Source organism: Phyllostomus discolor, chromosome 5, assembly GCF_004126475.2.
Source record: "Phyllostomus discolor isolate MPI-MPIP mPhyDis1 chromosome 5, mPhyDis1.pri.v3, whole genome shotgun sequence".
In the NCBI taxonomy this organism is placed as follows: domain Eukaryota; kingdom Metazoa; phylum Chordata; class Mammalia; order Chiroptera; family Phyllostomidae; genus Phyllostomus; species Phyllostomus discolor.
Window position 1 is genome coordinate 146,034,266 of NC_040907.2, and position 21,265 is coordinate 146,055,530.

A 21,265-nucleotide genomic window follows, 5' to 3' on the forward strand; every position below is an offset into this window, starting at 1 on the left:
CCTTTGGGGTATGGACTATAGAAAGGACTCTTGGCCTTTGATTTCATCCTCAGTAGTGGAGACCTCTTCCATAACACCCTTCGGCGCTCCATTGGCAATTGTCATTACCCATTTCAACCCTAGAAAACTGAGTTTCTTTAAACAGCATCACTGGAGCTCCCTCTCTACCAAGTGCCACTAGCTGACCTCACACATGTGGCCAGTGTGATGACGAACATGACTGACACATACTAAGAGCTCAGTAAATGCTTGTTTTAAAAAATGAGTAAGGAATAAATTATTTTATTAATTTGATTAAGCCAGTTTTTTGGTCAATAAACTTTATTTCTTAGAGCAGTTTTAAGTTTGTAGAAAAACTCAACAGAGCCTTGGCTGGTGTGGCTCAGTGGATTGAGTGCTGGACTGTAAACCAAATGGTCACCGGTTCTATTCCCAGTCAGGTCCCAGTAGGAGCTGCGTGAGAGGCAACCACACATTGATGTTTCTCTCCCTCTCTTTCCCTCTTCCTTCCTCCCTCCCTTCCCCTCTCTCTAAAAATAAATACATAAATAAAATGTTTTTTAAATAAAGAGAAAAACTGAACAGAAAGTACAGAGTTCCCATACACCCCCACCCTTCCCCAGCCATAGACACAGTTTCCCCACTATTACCATCTTGCATTGGTGTGGTACCTTTTTTACCATTGACCACACAATATCAATGCATGATTATTCATTAAAATCCATTGTTTACAATAGGTTCACCCTTTGTGTTGTATGGTACTATGGGTTTTGGCAAATGTATAATGTAATGTGTCCACTATGGCAGTATGACATGGAATAGTTTCACTGCACCAGAAATTCCCCTTGCTTTCCCTTTTCATCCCTCCCTTCCCCTAACTCCTGGCTGCCATTGGTTTTTGTTTTTAACCATCTCTATAATATTATCTTTTTCAGAATGTCAGCTAGTTGATATTATACAAATGTAACCTTTTCACACCAGCCTCTTTCACTTACCAGTATACAGATAAGCTTCCTCCATATCTTTTTGTGGCTTGATACTGCATTTCTTTTTAACCCTGACCAATTTCTAATTGAATGGAGGTACTGCAGTTTGTTTATCTATTGAAGGATGTCTTGGTTGATACCAATTTTTGTCAATAATTAACAAAGCTACTGTAAACATTTGTACGCAAGTTTTTGCATGAACATAAGTTTTCAACTCATTTAAGTAAACACCTAGGAGCATGATTGTTGGATTTTATGCCAAAGCTATGTTTAGCTTTGGTAAGCCTGTTTTTTAAAAAGGCCAACTACTATCCTATAAGACAGGAGAGTTATAAGTGAACTTCACACAGAGTAGCACTGTAAAAGAGGCCCTGCTTTCATTTGCAGTAAACAAAATGTTCAGCTTCAAAGTGTACACCTGAGGCCTGGCGTCCTTGGATTTAGTGAATAATAGGCTATGTAACTGTCCCCACGTTTTCGCTTCGGTCTTTTCAATTTGGCTCCCAAACAGACTGGTCTGAGAAGGTTCTTACCCACTGGAATTAGACATGTTAGTGGGAAAGACAATGAATAAATATTCAACTGAAACCTGTTCAGGTGAAAATACTGGATAGGAAAAGATCACAAAGAAGCAGACAAGAAAATAAATGAGATCCCTCATTAACTTTCACCGTGAGTCTGCATGTGCAGCTGAACTAGGATTGCAGGGAGGGCAGTGCAGGAAGGGCAGGTAACTCAGAGACAATTTGAGTACAAGGAGATGCTACCAGGCCCTATCCCTATAGCAGAGGAAGGAAGGTGTGTTACGGGAAAAGATTTTTAGTATTATTATTGATTAGAGAGAGAGCACAACATAGATTTGTTGTTCTACTTATTTATGCATTCATTGGTTACTTCTTATATGTGCCCTGACTGTGGATTGAACCTGCAACCTCGGCGTATTACGATGACACTCTAACTGATGGAGGTACCCAGCCAAGGCAAGGGGAAAGATTTTTGGGGGGGCAAAGAAAAACTTTAGAACATGAAAACAGAAAACAAAATGTCTTTACACATCTTCTCTGTTCAATGTTAGCTGCCTTTCTGTGCATCTTCACATCATAACCTCTTGACCTGGTACATCTCTCTCCATTTAAACTGGAAGAATCTTAACTTTTCTCACTGTCCCTCACATTACTACTTTGCACATAGTAGGTGCTCAAGAAGAGTTCACTACTTTGAAAGGGGAAGCTTTTACCAATACACACATGAAAAAGGATTCCAATTTTACCCTCAAAGTTCAACTATCACAAAAGTCAAACAAAACCAGAAATCTCCTCCTCTTGGTGAACAAGTGTTTTTAAGTGGGGTTGGAATGAAACCATCATATACATTTCCAGAGCTTTGTAATCATTAACTATTCTCCACCTTCCTGGGAAATGCGAACTTGGATAAGTTCCAAGCACCTTAGCAACAAGCCAGCAGCTCCCGAGCAGCGCCCCCAGTCCTCTGGTAAGACCAGAATCCCAGAAACAAAGCATTTTTTATTGACATAAACTGTCTTGCTTCCAAAGCTGGAATCCCAAGAACCAAGCTAATGAGAAAACTCGGTGCCAGGATGTCAGAGTGAGTTAGGAAGGCCAGTCTGAGAACACTCTGTTTCTCTGTGCTCAGCCCAGACTGAAGGAGATACAGGGCAGACATATGCAGTGGTTTCTGAGAGGCCCCAGTACTTAACACTTGGGCATCCAGATAATCGCTGTCTTTAGCTGGCAGTGTGGGAAAGGGTGCAGACCGTGGAATGTTTTCTGAACGGACACGCGGTGCCCTGTGCGGCGGGGTAGCGGAGCTGCCAGCTGTAGACCTGGGTTGAGTAACACCTGCAAACTGAACGTGACAAGCAGGCCTCTCTGTCTGATAAGCCTCTTGGTGAAACCCCACCCCTCTCCTCTCCTTCTAATCCCACCTCTACCAGTGGCCCCATCCAGGGCCCAACTGCCGGCACATTTAAAAGATGCACCCTCAGCATAGCAACCGGCGTCCCTTAGTTTCAGGAGGATAATTGACTTCTCTGAAGACTCCAACAGGAGGTGACATTTCTCCACATCCTGTCCAGAATTACCTTTGAGTGTTTCCTGACTCTCAAAGCTTAGGATGACTTAGCAAGCCAAGCACAGAAGAGGGCTTCAATTTGTGTTAAAAAGCAGTGAATGCTCATTAGAATTTACTGAGCGCTATGCACAGCCATGTGTGCTAAGCACCTCACATTTATCCCTTCACTTAATCCTCACAGGAGGATTGGCGGTGAGGGCCATCATGAACCCATGTGACAGACAAAAAGCAGAGGCTTAGAGAAACTAGGTTAGCAGTTCTCAGAATGCAGTTCTGGACCAGCAGCATTAACATCACCAGGGCACTTGTTAGAAATGAGCATTGCCAGGCACCCTCCCAGACCTACTGAACCAGAAACTCCATGGATGGGGCTAGCAATAAATTTCGTCAAGCCCAACAAGTGATTATGATGCAATTTACCTAAAACCACACAGCCAGAAGGATCCAAACACCAGCACTTTGGCTCCAGAGCCCTAACCTCTGTGCAGCAGATTCACCTGGACACAGATATAAAGGGCCTCTCTCTCACCTACGGTCACAAACTCCACATTTACAGAATTGACCATCATTTATAGATGTCTGGCTGCTGAAAGTGTCTGGTCGGATTCATAAGCAGGATCAAAGGGGAGAAGTAGCCTGACTTTTCTGTGTTAAGGCTTCTCTTTGACTCATGGGGCACTGTCACATTCCTCACAGGCAGGAAGAGTTCCTGAACTCGAAACATGTCACCCCACCCTAGCCACCAGAGCACCCCAGAGCCTACACCCCAGCCTTACGGAATCTTCATTTCACACCCAAGAAAGCAGACAGAGCAACTCAGAGTAATGAAGTGGAGAGTAGCTGATATTAAAAACCAACAAATTAAAAGCATCTGTATTAATTTTTAAGGGATGCCATAATAATGTACCACAGCCTGAGGGCTTACAACAATGGAAATCTATTGTTAGCCAGTCCTGGTGGGTGGAAGTCTGAAGTTAGGGTGTTGGCAGGGCCATGCTCCCTCTGAAACCTGTAAGGAACCTGTAAGGATCTTTTCCTGCCTCTTCTGATAGCCCTGCGTGTTTGTTGGCCTGTGAAAGCATAATTCACATGGTTTTCTCTCTGTGTCTTTATATCATCTTCCTTCTGTACGTGTTTGTTTCTGTGTCCAAATTTCCCCTGTTAATAAGGAGACCAGTCATCTTGGATTAAAGGTCCTCCTTCTCCAGTCTGACCTCATCTTAACTGACTCCATCTGCAATGACCCTATTTCCAAATACGGCAATATTCTGAGGGGGTTAAGACCTCAACATGAAATGGGGGAGGAAGGGACATAATTCAACCATAACATGAAAGGGGGATTAGACTACAGAAGTTTTTAAACGTGGTGTTTGCTGAAAGACCATTGTGGAGATTTTTAGACTGACCCCAGGAGGCCATGTACCTGAGGATAGTTTCCATCATGGCTGATGATTAGACCATCTGGTATTTCTTAAAATGAGAGCTTCCTAAGCCTCATCCCAGACATCCTGAATAACAAAGAGATTCAGGGAATGGTATGTTAATAAGCACCCCTATGATTCTGATGCAGCCAGCCCCTCAGTGCTCCCAAATTTGGGAAGCACTGTTCTAGTCAGCCCTCATGGGATGCTTAACATTCTAGCCCATGTGCAAACCAAACTCCTTTGAGGTGGTACTCAGGTTCCCTCAGCATCCCGGCCCTTGGGCTGCCCTTCCAGGCCAGGTGATTTCACTGAATGAGAGCCAACTTGAACCAGATTCTATGGAATCCATCTCCACTAACCCAATAACTTCCCCCCTTCAAAGAAACATGGACAAGTAGGCCACCAAGAGCTGGTGCCCAACTCAAGGGGGAAAATCCAGAGGCACCGTCGCTCTGAGCTGAGCCTGGGAGAACAGCCACAGGGACATAGGGGAGATGCAGAAGTCAGCAAGGAAACACTTCAGGGCAGGACTAGCCCCCTCTGCCCTGATAGCCACACCTCTTCCCCAACCCACCTCACTGACTCCCAGTCAGCAGCCAGGACACAGGACTCACAGCTCTGACGGCTGTACTTGACAGATAGGGAGATTGCACAGCAGCAAAGAATGAGCCCTGGACTGGGTGTCTAGATTCGCCAACTCAGTCTACCTCTCAGAAGCCCCATTTCTTCCTCTGTTTGGTTCTCATCATCGATCTTCTCATGACAAGGAAGAGATACCCACTCAAGTCAGTCCAAGAGAAGGGAAGGTGACTCATTATAAGCATACAGGTCCCAATGGAATGCGAAGGCAGGAAAGAACTCACCTGCCTTCATGTGAACCAAAAACATTCTGTCTTTTAAAGGCTGTGTGACCTATTTCTTCTCCCTGTGCCTCTGCTCACTCCCTTCTTTCTCTCAGCCAGAGGGCTTTCTCTGTCACTACCTCAGCGTATACAGCAGTCATCCTGGTTGACTTAGTTCCAACACTACCTGGCCTTTCACCTCAGTTCCCCGCAGTTCAGTGACTCAATTCCTCAATGTTCCAATTCCAAATTCCCAGAAGAATTGAGTCCAACCTGGGTCAAGCAACCAATTAGGTATGACATGACTGAGTAGTGGTTCACATAGTACAACCCCAGGCAACTGAGCTTGCACCTCCTTAAGGGCTGTGGGTGGGCAGCACCCGAAGTCATGTCTACTACGGTAATATCAAAAAGTCACCACCATTTTTCTATTAATTTTTTAGGAGGGGAGGGGATGGGAGGGAGAAAGAAAAGGAAAGAAACATTGACAGGTTGCTTCTTGTATGTGCCCCGACCTGGGACCAAACCCACAACATAGGCATGCGCCCTGACTGGGAATTAAACTGGTTTGCTTTGCAGGACAACGCCTAACTAACTGAGCTATACCAGTCAGAGACCATTTTCAAGCATTTACTAGAGCTACATTAGCACATATAATCTTCATTCAAACATTCAAGCTAATTGTTACAAATATGGAACCTGAAGCTCACAGAACTGAGGTTACTTATCTAAGGTCACTCAGCTAATAAGGGATGGAGCAGAAATTCCAGTTCACATCACTAGATTCCACAGTAGCACATTTTCCTTTTTGCCATATAGCCTAAGGCAATTAGACCTGAAAATTATACCATTTCATCCCATACCAGGAAAAAAATAGAGGTTAACAATCTCTACCGTGACTATCTGCCAGATTATACTGATGATAAAATAAAATCACAGACTGAAAAATGCATTGGGAAAGCTGTACAAAGTTAAATGCCACGTCTTGAACATGCCTTCTACCACAGTCCCGCAGCGTGGTTTGCTCACGGGGTATTTCCCTGAGGACTGCAGAGCGTTTGTTGCCCTCTCCTCTGAAGCCGGAATTGCTCTGCCTGAGTATTCTCTGCACATAACAGGACTATTCTATGCACATAAACAGGATCTGAATACTCAACCCAGAGCTTGACACTCCAAGGCCACTATTTGAAATAGAGTAACTTTCCTGTTTCTCATAAGAAATTTAGCTTCAATGCCCAAAAGTTGGTCAGCTGGGCTCAAGTTGGGTATAACAGAGCTTAAGCCACAATCACAGGCAATTCTCAATTTTAATGCCACCCTTCAAACCCCAAGATGGGAGTCAGGCCCATGGAGTTTCTGTCCCAGAAGGAGGCATGTTTCAGAGGCTCGTTCACTCTCTGACCTGGTGGAAAAGCGTGGAACAGACTAGGCTTTTGGGTCTTATGATGCTTCGTGGTATGAGTCACTTGGCCAGGGTATGGCGCCCAGCTGGAAACACTAGTCTAGATTAGCGACTTTCAAAAAGTGTGCCGCAAGAATTTTTGAAACATGCCATAACTGACTAGTCAGGGCACTGACTTCTTTTCCCTTAGACTGACTAATTAAAAAATGACAGCAGCTAGCACAACAATAGTCACCCATTATGAATGAATCAGAATTATATCTATTTTCTGTCAGATAGGAAAAAATATAATTTTTTGTGTGCCACAGAATTTTATTAATTAATTCATGTGTGCTATGAGATTTTTAAAAAGTTGAAATCACTTGTCTAGATGGTGTGATAGTGTTTTGCAGTTTTGATTAACATTTAAAATCAGCTGGCTTTAAATATAGCTAAGGTATTACCCTCTGTAATGTAAGTGGGCCTCATCCAATTAATTGAAGGACTTGAAAGCAAAAACTAAGCTATCCCAGGGAAGAAGTAATTCTGCCTCAAGGGATTCTGGCCTGCCCTACAGATTTCAGACTTCAAAACCTCAATATCAATTCTTATCTGAATTTCCAGCTTTCTGGTCTGAAATAATCTCTTTCTCTCTCTCCCTCTCTCCCCCTACCCTCTCTCTCTCCCCCTGACTACTCATTCGATCCTCAAGAACTGGACTACTGATGTGGGCCTGTAGACAGTCACCTCACATAGACTAACTACTGCAGATGAGGCACTGGGCCAGACTAGGAGAAGGGAGCAGATCTTGATGGGCAGTGGCCGGGTGCAGGTCTTATAGACTGAGTCCCTTCTCCTTCCATAGGCTCCTGTCTCTCCCTCAGAGTCTTGCATAGCCTCGAAGAGCTCACTGAGGTTTGTATACATCAGGGATGTCCAACTCATTTTCACCAGGGCCACATCAGCCTCACGGTTGCCTTCCAAGGACCGAATATAATTTCAACCCCTTAACAGTTAAGAAGTAGTTACCTTTATACAGTCCTAAAATTATTTCGGCCCTTTGAAGGCAACCGCGAGGCTGATGTGGCCCCCGGTGAAAATGAGTTGGACACCCCTGGTATGGATCCTCACCACTCAAAATTCAGACCATAGACTAGCTGCCTGGTTATCACCTGGGAGTTTATTAGAAATAAAGAAGCTCAGGCCCCACCTCAGACCAAGTGAATCAGAATCTGCATTTTAACAAGATTCCTCAGTTATTCAAATACATAGAAAGTTCAAGAGGCACTGTGTTTGAAGGCAACCTGAAATTTCAGGATGAACCATGGGATATTGAGAGATATGTTAGGTATTAAGAAATATGGGTGGCGTTCCAGACTGGACTCTAGACAGCTCTTAGAACTTGAGCAAAACTAAAAAGGAAATAGACATGCTCAAAACTAACAAGAATAGGTTAGTTGTCAAGGTTTCACTATGTGTGAGGGCACTAACCAGGGCAATCTGCATTTCTTTGGAAAAATATCTGTTCAGGTCCTTGGCCTATTTTTAAATTGAGTTATTTGTGTGAGGTTTTTTTGTTTGTTTATTTTTGGGGTTTTTGTGTTGTTGTTTTTTTGCTTTTTGTGTTTTTTTGCTATTGAATTGTATGTATTCCTTATATTTTTGGTTCACAAATAATAGATTTGTGAACCTTATCAAATCAATGGTTCACAAATATTTTCTCTCATCCCATAAGTCTAGCTCAGGGCCCTTTCATTTTCCTGATTGTTTCCTTTGCTATACAGAAGCTTTTTAGTTTAATGTAGTCCCACTTGTTTATTTTTGTTTTTGTTGCCTGTGTTTTTAGTGTCATACCCACAAAAATCATTGCCAAGACCAATATCAAGGAGCTTTTCCCCTATGTTTTCTTCTCAGAGTTTTATGGTTTCAGGTCTATTATATAAGTCTTCAATTTATTTGGAGTTAAGTTTTCTGCATGGTGTAAGATAAGAATTCAATTTTGTTTGTTTGGCTGTCTGTTTGTTTGTTTGTTTGCGTGTGGGTGTCCAGTTTTACCCACACCATTTACTGAATTCAAACTATCCTTTCCCCATTGTGGATGTTTGGCACCCTTTTCAAAGATCAGCTGACCATACATGCATGGATTTATTTCTGCGATCTCTATTGAACTGTACCTGGTTCTACTACTTGTAAATCTCCAGGGTCTAGCCCAGTGCCTGACAGACAGCCAGCACTTAGTATCTGTTAGATATGAGGTAGATGATCACCTGCAGCTCCCAGTCGTTAACACCCATTCTCTCTACCCACACAGAAGTTGGAGAATGGGCTACAACCCAAAGGAAGAAACCAGCCTCCCCTTGATTAATAAATAACAAACAAGACTGCTGCCCAAACTGCATACCTTGGGTTTATCCATTTCAAATCAGTGCTACCATGGAGCCACAATGAGCACAAATAACTGTTCATAATCTTAATGGCTGCTAGTTTTACACGGTCATACTGTTGCCTCCAAAACAGAGAATATAAATCATGTACCTAAATTGAAAATGTGGGACACATTTCAACATCACTGAGGCTTCTCCAAAAATCCAGAGCAAAAAGGAACGAAGCTAAGTTGAATCCTTCTATGTTTAAGGTACTGCAAGGCTAATTCAAACACCAGTCATGTTGACCTAAAAGGGCAAATTATTCAGAGTTATATAATAGATTAGACAAGTTCTTTCAAGCAAATTCCCTTTTCAATATGAAAACCTTCTTTCAGAAACCAGCATCATTTTAATAAGGGACTAATTTAGTGGTAAATGAAAGGATCCATTGCAATTCAGAGCCCTACTTTGTGTGGTCTGCTTAGGAACCTATTGCAAAGTCTTCATCCCTGGCCACTTGGCTATGATGGTGTTTAAATAAAGGCATCTCTTTTCCAAATTATGTTGCCATTTATCAAAGCTGCAATTCTTCTCCTTAGGGTCCAATTTTATGTTCATTTGCTTGTTTACCAAGTCCTAGTTGGTCTTTTTTACCCCCAAATATAAATATGCCTCCAACTTTGATTTAAGGCCAAGGATTTCTAAAAGCAAGTCAGACTTCAGAATGTTGTTCTTTCCTGCGGGAAAGCCTTATCAGATCTCATCACACCCATATTGATTTTGTGAAAATAAACTCACTTGAAAACCAATAAGAAGCCCAGCTTTTGGGACCAGTGACAGTGAAAACATCATGAATGTAAATTTGAGCTCTCCTGGCAAGGTTTCTTCTACTCTCCAAACACAGCAAGGAATCTGCCATGAGACATTCAATTCTCCTGTAATTCTGGATTTCCCAAAGCAAATATAATTTGAAGCAGAGATACCCAGTAGCCCAGCGCAATCATTTGGGTTGAGAGAATTGATTTCAAAAGGGAGGACTTCTCTGGACAAGGAATAATTATGTTTATAGTTGTCTTTGGAGACGTTTGAGTTTTGCTCACTAGTTAATTCAGAAGAAGACAGAAATTTTAGGAAATTAGAGGAACAATCTCTTCAATGTTCACAGTTGGTGTTCCTGCTGAGACCTCTAAAGAGAAATGATTTATATGTGCTTCAGCTCAATCTTCTTCTTTCAAGACTCATGCATTAAGAAGAACAAAAGGATTCACTTTTCTCTGCTAGACAAGGTCTGACCCAATTTTGATTATCGAGGGCCAGGTCCTCAGGTAAGCACTTCCCATATGATACACCATAAATTTCACAACAACCTGAAAAGGCAGGTATATACTATACTAGCTCCACTTGCTAGATGAAGAAAATGAGGCTCAAAGGGGTAACAAGCCTACCCAAGATCACACAGCCTGTAAAGCTCAGACCTGGACTTAAATACTGGACCATCTGACTCATCACCTGAGCAGGTTTGTCTCCCAGCTTTGCATTGTTTTCTGCAGGCATCAGGCCAGCGGCTTGGGTCTGTCCCCGTGGTATTTTTCCTTCCCCATAGCCCTCCTCATCCTCCCTCCAGGTGGAGAGAGCTTGCTCTAGGCTGTTTCCCAGTCCCCATCTTCTTGTGGCAGTCCTTGAGTACATCAGTCGCCTTAGAGGGCAGGGCCTGTGTCTTTTGTTTCTCATTATCTCCGGGGCCTACAACAGCCTTCAAGGCTCTTAAAGATGTGATATGTGACAGACTGGGGTTTCGATCCCCTCTCCTAAAGTCTTACTCACATCATCTAGGAAATACCCTCAACTTGAGACTCCTTCTATTCCATCGACCAAGTCACAGATAAAAATATTCATTCAAACCCACAGTCTCCTTTTGTTCTGCACCAAGAGAGACCAGCTCTGCCTGTGCAGGAAGGAAGAACAAGAGAAGAAAAAGGAAAGAAGAAAAGAGAAGGGCAAGAAAAGAGATGATAGGGGTGGGGTGGGGTTTTGGGGGTGGGGCTAGTTCTGCCCATATCCAGTAGTGAACCCCTTTCCTACCACTATTACAGTGATCGTATGAAGGCCTGAAACAATTAAAGAAATTGGGACTTAACAAGGGAAATCAGGAGGGGTTTAACAAAATTGCAATTATAACAATGTCTTACTCATTGTTTATTTTCATTGCATTTTGGGGTTTTTTTTGTTATTGTTGTTTGAATATACTTGTCTCCATTTTCCCACCACCACTTTCCCCTGCCAAACCAATCCCCACCTCCCACTCCATTTCCCCCCCCTTTGGCTTTGTCCTTTGTACATGTTCCTTGATGACCCTTTCCCTTCTTTCCCCCATTATCTCCCTCCTCTCTCCCCTCTGATTACTGTCAGTCTGTTCTTTATTTTCACGTCTCTGGTTCTATTTTGCTTGCTTGTTTGTTTTGTTGATTATGTCCCACTTATAGGTGAGATCATATGGTATTTGTCTTTCACTGCATGGTTTACTTCACTTAGCATAATGCTCTCCAGCTCTTCACTTAAGAACAGGATATAGTAAAACCAAACCAACTAGCTGAGCTCTGAGTGGCCAAAGAAAAGATGAGCTGTGATTTTATAAGAAAACAAGGCTCATTATCTACTAAAGAAGTAGGTGAACATTTTGACTTTTTGAGTTCTAAATTAAAGATCCAAGTGAGCAGCACCTACATGAAAAACACAACTTCCCAGCCTGAAGACCCTTTTGGATTTCATGATGTTGCCCAGAGCCACAGTGGCTCAGTGGAAAGAGCACTGGACTTGGTGAATTTCCCCAGACCTCTACATTGACAAGCTCTGTGACCTTGGAAAAGTGACTTACCCTCTCTGAACTTCATTTTCCTCAACTATAATATGGGAATACTTTGAATTTCACCTTAGAGTGTTGTTGTGAAAATTAAATGTTATTAAATTCTAATGCTAATGGCCTCTTACACACACACTATAGGCAACCACTGCCCTCTAGTATCCAGCATGCTTAAGCTTTCTCTCTCCTGAAGAAAGTAGAATATAGGCAGAATGAAGTTTTCTGAATATCGCATAGCTCCTCTGGGCAATTCATCAAAGTTTGCCTACACCAAGGGTCTTAGTATGCCTACTGTTTGATGCTGTTAGTCTATTCTCCTCCACTATCTCCCACAGATTCCATTCTCTTGTTTAATTAAACAGAGTTGAGATATAAGCAAATAAGCCTTTGGTAGAAAGTAATTCTCATTAAAGTGTTATATAATGGCCACTACCATGGCCCAATTGCTCAGTTGATTGAAGCATCATCCCAAAATTTCGATCCCCAGTCAGGGCACATACCTAGGTTGTAGGCCTGATCCTTGGTCGGGGTGCATATAGGGGACAAGGAAGGAATGTTTCTCTCTCACATCTCTCTCTCTCTCTCTCTCTCTCTCTCTCTCTCTCTCTCTCTCAAATCAATAAACATATCCTTGGGTGAAGATCTTTTTTAAAAGTATGCTGGCCACAGGTAAAACACCTGAGTGTCTTTGTAGCTTTCCCACATAGAGGCTCTGGGTAACAAATTCAGCTGTGTTTGCCTTGCAGTGTGCCTTAATCTTTTTCTCTTTACTTTCCTCCCCATAAATTGAGATAAATGAGTCAGATGGTTGGCAAACTCCTGTTCCACTCAATGAGTCAATGGGTCTCCAGTATTTATTTATGGTCAATAAATGTCACCTCATTAATCTACGAGATTGGAATTTTCTGTTCCCAAGTCTTCCTTAGCCTTCACCTTTGACACTTCTCCAGCATCTCTCCCAGCTTGGCCCTTCCCCTCAGCTTGGTCCCCAGCTTGAATACCAGGCCTACTACATTAGGAAATCCTCAATAAAAACCATAGGCAGATTTCTTTCATTGATCTTACTCAAATCCTACTCATTACACAAAAGTTTTGAGGAGACTTAGAATAAAAGATAGGATAAGATTAATTATAGTACACAGGTATGGCACCAGATTAGATGCAGCTGAAGTAACTAACCAGGTCCTTAACTGACCAAATGAGGCATTTCACAGGGTTTCTCTGTCCTTCTTTGCTGACTACAGGTTAAAAATAAACTCTGCTCCACACTGTCTCTATTCTCCACTCTTATACTTTCCAGCTACTTCTAATATCCAGCATGCTTGGGCTTTCTCTCTCCCCAAGGAAGTAGAATATAGGCACTAAAGACTGGCACAAGAGGAAGTTGCTTCGCTTCTGGACGCTGCCTTCATGGGGGAGCAAACAATTGTTCTCTCCATGCTCTTGTTCTTTCTTTCTTGCACTTCAGCCACCTATCTTTGGGGTATCTTAACTATCTTTGCAGCCCACCCCTGGTTCCTATAGATCAGAGGCTATCCACAAAAATCATTTGGAGAGCTTTAAAAATGCTGGTGTCTGGACCTCAACCCAATTGATTAAGAATCTCTGTTGCTAGGATTATATCCTAAGAACCCTGAAACACCAATCCAAAAGAATCTATGCACTCCAATGTTCATAGCAGCACAATTTACAATAGCCAAGTGCTGGAAGCAACCTAAGTAAAGGAATGGATCAAAAAACTGTAGTACATTTACATAATGGAATTCTATGCAGCAGAAAGAAAGAAGGAGCTCCTACCCTTTGCGACAGCATGGATGGAACTGGAGAGCATTAATGCTAAGTGAAATAAGCCAGGTGGTGAAAGACAAATACCATATGATTTCACTATTAACAGGAACCTAATCAACGAAATGAACAAGCAAGCAAAATATAACCAGAGACACTGAAATTGAGAACAGGCTGACAGTGATCAGAGGGGAGAGGGAAGGGGATTATAGGGGGAAAGGGTGAAGGGTTTGCAGGAACTATTATAAAGGACACATAAACAATAACAAGGGGGGGTGGAAACAGGGGAGGGAGGTGGGAAGGGCTGGGGTGATAGGGAGGGGTGGGGAGAAAGGCAGGAAACTGTACTTGAACAACAATAAAACATACTTTCAAAAAAGAAAGAATCTTTGTTGGAAAGGCCTGGACATCTGTATTGGTACATCTCCTGGGGTGATTCCAACATGCAAGCGGGGTTGAAATCCACTTCTGTTGATTTTCATGTCTTGCATTATCTGTTGGTATTTCCAGGCTCCTAATGTGTTACAATTGAATATTCCTTGGGGTTGGGGGGATGGAGCATAGGAAAAACAAGGAAAATGTCATTATTCTTACCCAAAGGCAATTTATAAAAACAGCAATAGGAAATACTTTTTGCTTAAGAGGAAAAAAATAATGATATATGTCATAACATGCTTTTTAAGCAGCCTTTAGATGTTACTAGAAAATATGAGTATGTTTTGCTTATTCATATATTGATATATTTAGCCATATATTGCCTTTTCATAAAAGCAATTCATTTTGTTTTCAGATAAAATACATTAAATTCAACTGAGCAAATTCTTGACTCCACATGTATTTAGTGACAAAATAGTTTTTGGCATATAAAAACAAACTGTATCAGAAGTCCATCTCTGTGGTGCACTAATAGTCATTTAAAAAGGCAAAGGAGATAGGGATTTGTCTTCTTTTAAAGCTAAAATGCATCTTTGTACAAACGGGATGAGAAGCATTTATTCAACAATGAGTTGCGCTCCTACCTGGCACCAGGCGCTGCTCCATGCCTGGTGGTGGGGCTGCAGTTTGAACCTCCCATTTCAAGCTCTTCCATGTCAAGTCCTCCCAGTTGATTATTTATATTCTGTACTTCTTCTTTTTAATTTTTAAGATTTTTAAATTATTATTCTATTGATCTTTTTTCCCATAATTTAATTTTTTAAATCGATTCTTTTTTTGTTTTTGAGAGAGCGAGAGAGGGAGGGGGAGAAAGAGAAAAACATTGACATGAGAGAGAAACATCAATTACTTGCCTCCCGTACATACCCCAAGTGAGGACCAAACCCAAAACCTACCCATGTGCCCTGACCAGGAATTGAACCCATAACCTTTTGGTGCATGGAACAACGCTCCAGCTAACTGAGCCATGCGGCCAGGGCTCCATCACTTTATTTTTCTTCAGTGGTCTGTCTTCACCACCATTGAGTTTCACTGTGGTCTCAATCTCTTTGATCTTATCATTTCAGAATGTTTTCCTAAACATTTCTAGAGTTCTTACACAAAATTCAGCCAGTTTTATATTCCTTAAAACCTATAAACACTTGTTAATTATGTAAAGGAAAAACTCTTAAAGGCAGTCATAACTTGTTATAATCAATAAATAGACTTAGTCTTCTCACAATTGCTAGGCAAGCCATCTGAACTTTGGGAAAGTACCAACATATTTTACATATATGTAGTTCATCTACCTGCATCCCAGAAGCAAACCCTTTCTCATTCAGGGCTTTACAAAAACCTTCCTGCAGCATTTAACCCATTAGATCAGAAATTTCACATTGTCAGTCTACTGGCTGATCCAGTTAAAGCACGTGTGTTTTAATTGGCACTGATGGCATTTTTTAATTGAATTTCCTTGTCTTTGAATGCACCACACCTTCCACTGTGTACACATAGTCCATTTCACTAATTTACATTACCTGCTGGCTCTTGAAGACATTTGAATTTATTATCCTTCATAAAGATGGAAATCTTTCCAAAAAAATCATGTCCTTCCCAATCTCCTTAAGCAGAACTTCTGAAATATAACAACCTTCTCTTAATAACTCAGAGTTATCGCTGTAAAACTCAGCGATTATGCCACACAGAAAAGCCCTCATGGATTATTAGGATTGTGGGACACTTAATAGACCCAGGCTGCTGTGTTTCTTGAGTTTTTACAATGGTCTTATCTTGTTCCTTCCTATCTCATTATTAGCTACTTCACTTCGCTGTTGCCAGCATGACCACTCACCCCACACACAGACACTTACAAACACACATACTTTTTTGACATCCACAGTCCCTTTCTAACCTTCCACTGTTCTGTAGGCTAGGAAACAAGCAGGTAATTTAATTAGAATTGTGTGCAAAGTAATAATAAACAGGCTCTGAGCTAAAAACTCCTTAAGGAAGATGACTATAACAAAATTTCGTGCAAATTCTTCATTTACCATTTAACTGTTCAGAAGTCATCACTGCTCAATTATAGGCTCTTGAAAAAAAAGTCATAAACTTATGACTCCTGACTAATGAAAGAGTTAGCAATTGAAATTATAAGGATTGGATTTCCCATGCAGAATCAAGAATTTACTAAGCTAAATAAAAAGCATGTGTACTGACCTTCAGTTCTTGGCCATCACTGCCAACAACAAAACAAACAACTAGAGAAAACAGCCACAGATGTTACACTCTTCCTCTGAATTGATTAGGAAGCACTAAGAGTGCTTGTGCACCCAGCACTGTCTGATGAGCTGTGCATGTAAGCAGCAAGCCACTTCTCATTAATTGGACATCTATGCCCAATCTAGCCCAGCCAAGAACCTCTTCTCATGCTGCACTCAGAGGCCACAAAAGCAGCTCACTCAGAGGGGTTCGGGCTGGGTTGCCTTACTCCCCTCATGTCTAATAAGGCCCACTGCCCACCACAGCCTAGATTTTTGTGCCTTCACACCTATAACTATAATGACCCCACCCTGGGAAAACTTCCACCTCCCATCTCTCTGTCCCTGAGCCATCCTGGTTGAACTTTCTAACCCTCTGCTCTCACTGCATTGCTTCTGGATAAAGACAAAGTGTAGTCTGTCTCCCTGTTACATGGAGGAAAAAAAGAATACTTTCCTCAATCCCTATTGTTTTCTTCTGTTTCACCTCACTGTAGCCCCCAGCGTCATGGCCAAGCAAGGTTATCTCTCTGCTTTCCCACCACACCATAGTCATCGCCACTTCCTGCCTGTGCTCTTGCTCTTTGCTCTTCCAATATACTATCTCTTTTCCTTGTCCACCCGTCCATGTCTCTACTCAAGAAGCCATTCCTAAGCAGCACCCCATTCATTCAACTCCTTACAGTTCCCAACATTTAAAGCCTTCCTTTTCTTTTCCAACTATCCTGGTCAAAGGCCCTGGATTTGACAGGAGTCTTATCTAAAACTCCCTTGGTGGCTCCTGCCCAATTTCTATCCCTTTAAATTCTAAAATGCTTAATGAACACAAATGACCTTGCAAATGAAGAAGACCCTAAGAACGGGAAGGTTTCTATTTGGAGAAAGTGCTGGGACTCTCCCACAATGATGCATCGCCCTTCAACTTCCACATAGAAAGTATGAGTGGGCTAGGTTCCCAGATATCTAGCAAAGAAAGGGCAAGTCAGCTGCCTCCCCTCCCCCAGCCCAACACACACTTGCCAGACAGCATTTAAAATGCACTGCAGCATGTTCTTCTTTCCATTTGGAAAGGAAACAAGACTTGACATTCTGTTTCTCCCATTTCATTAAGGACAGGGGTCGTCCTGGGAAGGTAATGGGTGGTTTCCAAGAGAAAGAAGACTTGTGGGGGAGTGGAGTTGGGGTGGGGGACCTGGCTCATCCCTTCCCATTAGCCTGCTTCACCTTTGAAGTGAACAAGCCCAGCTTTCACAGTGAATTATTTTCAGTAAGGTCTCTGCCAGGACCCGGCTTTCCCTGGCTAGGGCAATACCCAGAAGGACTGAGTGATAGTTCAAGGTCAGACAAGGTGTCCCGACAGAACTGGCCAGTGGAGGTGGTACTAAGACAGCTGGGAGATAGGGAGTGGAGGAGGGGAGAAGGCAGAAGGCAGGACATATGTGGTAAAGCTGAACCTGGAAGCCTCTCTCTCACTCACACACACACACACACACTCCCACAAGAAACACATACTTTTCTTTCCCTCCCCTCTCTAACTCCCCAAGGCATGTCTATAAATAAACAATAAGACCCCAGCCTGCCAAGGCCCATTATTAACTCTTGCAGTGTTTTGGCTGTAAGTGTCTAAGTCCTCACATGGTTCCTCAATTCATGGTTTGCAAAACATTTTCCCATATGTAATCTTCACCTGATTCTCATATCACACACCCTAAAGGCCCTGGAAGCACTTCCTCATCAGTCCCATACACAGAATTATGGACTGCCACCCCTCCCCATTCTCAAAGTTCTTAGCCTTAATACTATAAGCTTTGGGTCATGCTACTCAAAAAAAATTGCCTATGATCTCGGATGAAGCATTTGTGGTGGCTGGTGTGGGCTCCCGCTCTGTGTCATGCCTCCTGGGTATCTGCCTGACCTCCACAGTACAGCTGATGACACAGCTTATGACAGCTTATGACCTATGGCTGCCTCCTAGACCACGCCCAGGAAAACTGCAAACCTGCTGAACTGGTCTGTGCAGAGTGCTAAGGGAATGAGCTACTTGGAGATGTGCGACTCATGTACAGGGGCCTGCCTACTCGGAATGTGCTGGTCAAGAGTCCCAGCCATGCCAAGATCACAGACTTTGGCCTGGCTCAGCTGCTGGACGTTGATGAGATGGAGTACCACATGGATGGGGGCAAGGTGCCCAAAAGTGGATGGCACTGGTGTCCACTCTCCACCAACGGTTCACCAACCAGAGTGATTTGTGAACTATGGTGTGACTGCATGTGAGCTGGTGACTTTTGGAGCCAAACCTTATGATGCAATCCCAGCCTGCAATATCCCTGACAGGCTGGAGAAGAGGGAATAACTGCTCCAGACCCGCTATCTGCAGCATTGATGGCTACAAGATCATGGTCAAATGTTGGATGATTGACTCTGAATGTTGGCTTTGGCTCCGGGAGTTGGTAGCCAAGTCCTCCTGTATGGCCAAGGACCCCCAATGTTTTGTGGTCATCCAGAATGAGGACTGGGGCCCTGCCAGCTCCTTGGAGAACATCTTCTACTGATCACTGCTGGAGGATGACAACTCGGGGGTGCCTAGTGGATGCTGAGGAGTACATGGTACCCCATCAAGACTTTTTCAACCAAACCCTGTCCTGGGTACTGGAGACACAGCCCACTGGAGGCATCAGAGCTCATCCACCAGGAGTGGCGGTGATGAACTGATGCTGGAGCCCCTCCCAGGAGGAGCTCTCCGCTGGCACCCTCAGAAAGGGTGGGCTCTGGTGTGTTAGATGCCAACTTGGGAGTGAAGGTGGCCAAGGGGCCGTAGAGCCTCCCTCACAGGACCCCACAGTACCCCTGCCCCCTGAGACTGATGGCTACATTGCCCCCTGATCTACCACCCCCAGCCAGAATACACGAATGAGCCAGAGGTTTGCCTGAAGACCCCCATCACCCCTAAAGGGCACTCTGCTTCCTCTGCGACCTGCCAGTGCCACTCTGGAAAAGCCTGACTCTCTCCCTCAAGACTCTCTCCCCTGGGAAGAACGGGGTTATCAAGGACATTTTTGACTTTGGGAGTGCTGTGGAGGGCCCCAAGTTCTTGGCACCCAACAGCAGGGCTGCCCCTCAGCCCCACCCCTTTCCAGCCTTCAGCCCAGCCTTTGACAACCTTTATTACTGGAATCAGGACACATCAGAGCAGGGCTCTCCACCCGGCACCTTTGAGTGGACTCCTACAGCAGAGAACCCTGAGTACCTGGGCCTGGACATGCCAGCGTGAGCCAAAGAGCCAAATCGGCTTAGGCCCTGCTCATCCCTCAGTGAGTGGGGAAGGCCTGACTTGTGGCCTGTGGCAGAGGACTCGGGGAGAGGTCCCTGCCATGCCATAAACTTCCCACTCTACTCCAGTTCCCAGGTGGTTGAGAGGTGCCCTGCCTGGCTGGGAGAGGAGGTGGCCCTGGCAAGGAAGTCTCCTTTGACTTGGAGCCCTGCCTCACAGGCTCCAGGGTCCAGTGGATGCCACAGCCAGTCTCCTCACCTGAAGGGGTGGCCCAGCCTGGCTCTTTTCTTGCAGAGGCCTGGAGGACTTAAGGAAGCTGGGCCTAGGAGGGGAAGAGGCCGGAAGGGAGTGTCCAGGACTAAAGCAACCCATTCAGAGATTGTCCCTGAGTCCTAACTCTGTCCCCAGGAAGAAAGGAGCAGCAATAGTGCCCAGATCTAGTCCTACACAGAGTGCTTTTTTTGTTGTTTTTGTTTATATTTTTTGTGTTAAAAAAAAAGCCCTGACTGGTGTAGCACAGTGGATTGAGCACTGGCCTGCGATCCAAAGGATTGCTGGTTCGATTCCCAGTCAGTACACATGCCTGGGTTGCAGATCAGGTCCCCAGTAGGGAGTATTCAAGAGGCAACAACACACCGATGTTTCTTTCCCTCTCTTTCTCCTTCCTTTCCACTCTCTCTAGAAATAAATAAATAAATAACAAATAAATAAATATCTTTTAAAAACATTATTTAAAAAGAAAAAATGTTGAAATAAGGTCTTGGGGGAACGTAGGAATTGTGGGAGGGAGGTGATCCCTGGGGTTGGGGGAGGGATATCTCTCATATACCTACTTTCTCCATCTGCAAATATACTTTTTTCTTGGAGGTGGGGAGAAAGGTGCCTATGTTTGGTTCAAGCCACAAATATCTCAAAACATTACTTGCATACCCCTAATAATTAGAGCCACTATCTTTGAAAATTTTGCTCTGTTCCAGGTACTATGGTAAGTGCTTTACATACATGACCTCATTTACATTTCACAACAATCTCGAGTTGTCAATATGATGGGGCAGTTTATAGATGGGGAGAGCTCTGATGTTTTGTTACTTGATGGTGCACACTGAATTTTGAACCCAGGTTTATGTGACTATAATGCACATGTCCTCGACCCCTGACGTGAGGTCCTGTTACTAACAGCCCTTTGGCAGCTAAGATTCCAGGGCACCTACTGGGGAGTCTGCTCAGACATCTGGAATGCCAAGATTAATAACCAGTTAAACAATGCCTGCAGTGACGTCTTTTACTTATCACTTCAACAAACATGTATTTTGCCGACCGGGTATTGTGGACAGAGCAGTAACTAAAACAGACAGGACCTGCTCTCAGAGCTTACAGTCCAGTTAGGGGGTGGTGCATAAATGAACACAAAATTAAAATACAAGTACCAGTTCACCAAGAAGTTCCAAAGAAATACAGAATAAACATGACATAGTTCTAATTTTTCCAAACACTGTTTTTAGCTGTGCTGTGTCAAATGATCTTCTGTCCTCTTTGCTCCCCTTAAAATATCTCAGACAGATTCCATTACTTCCTGTCACGTTC

At 43.4% G+C, this 21,265-nt stretch overlaps 1 pseudogene; it reads left to right on the plus strand.

Moving 5' to 3' along the window:
• Positions 1-18,248: 18,248 nt before the first annotated feature.
• Positions 18,249-19,726, plus strand: LOC114497063 (annotated as a pseudogene).
• The last annotated feature ends 1,539 nt before the right edge of the window (positions 19,727-21,265 follow it).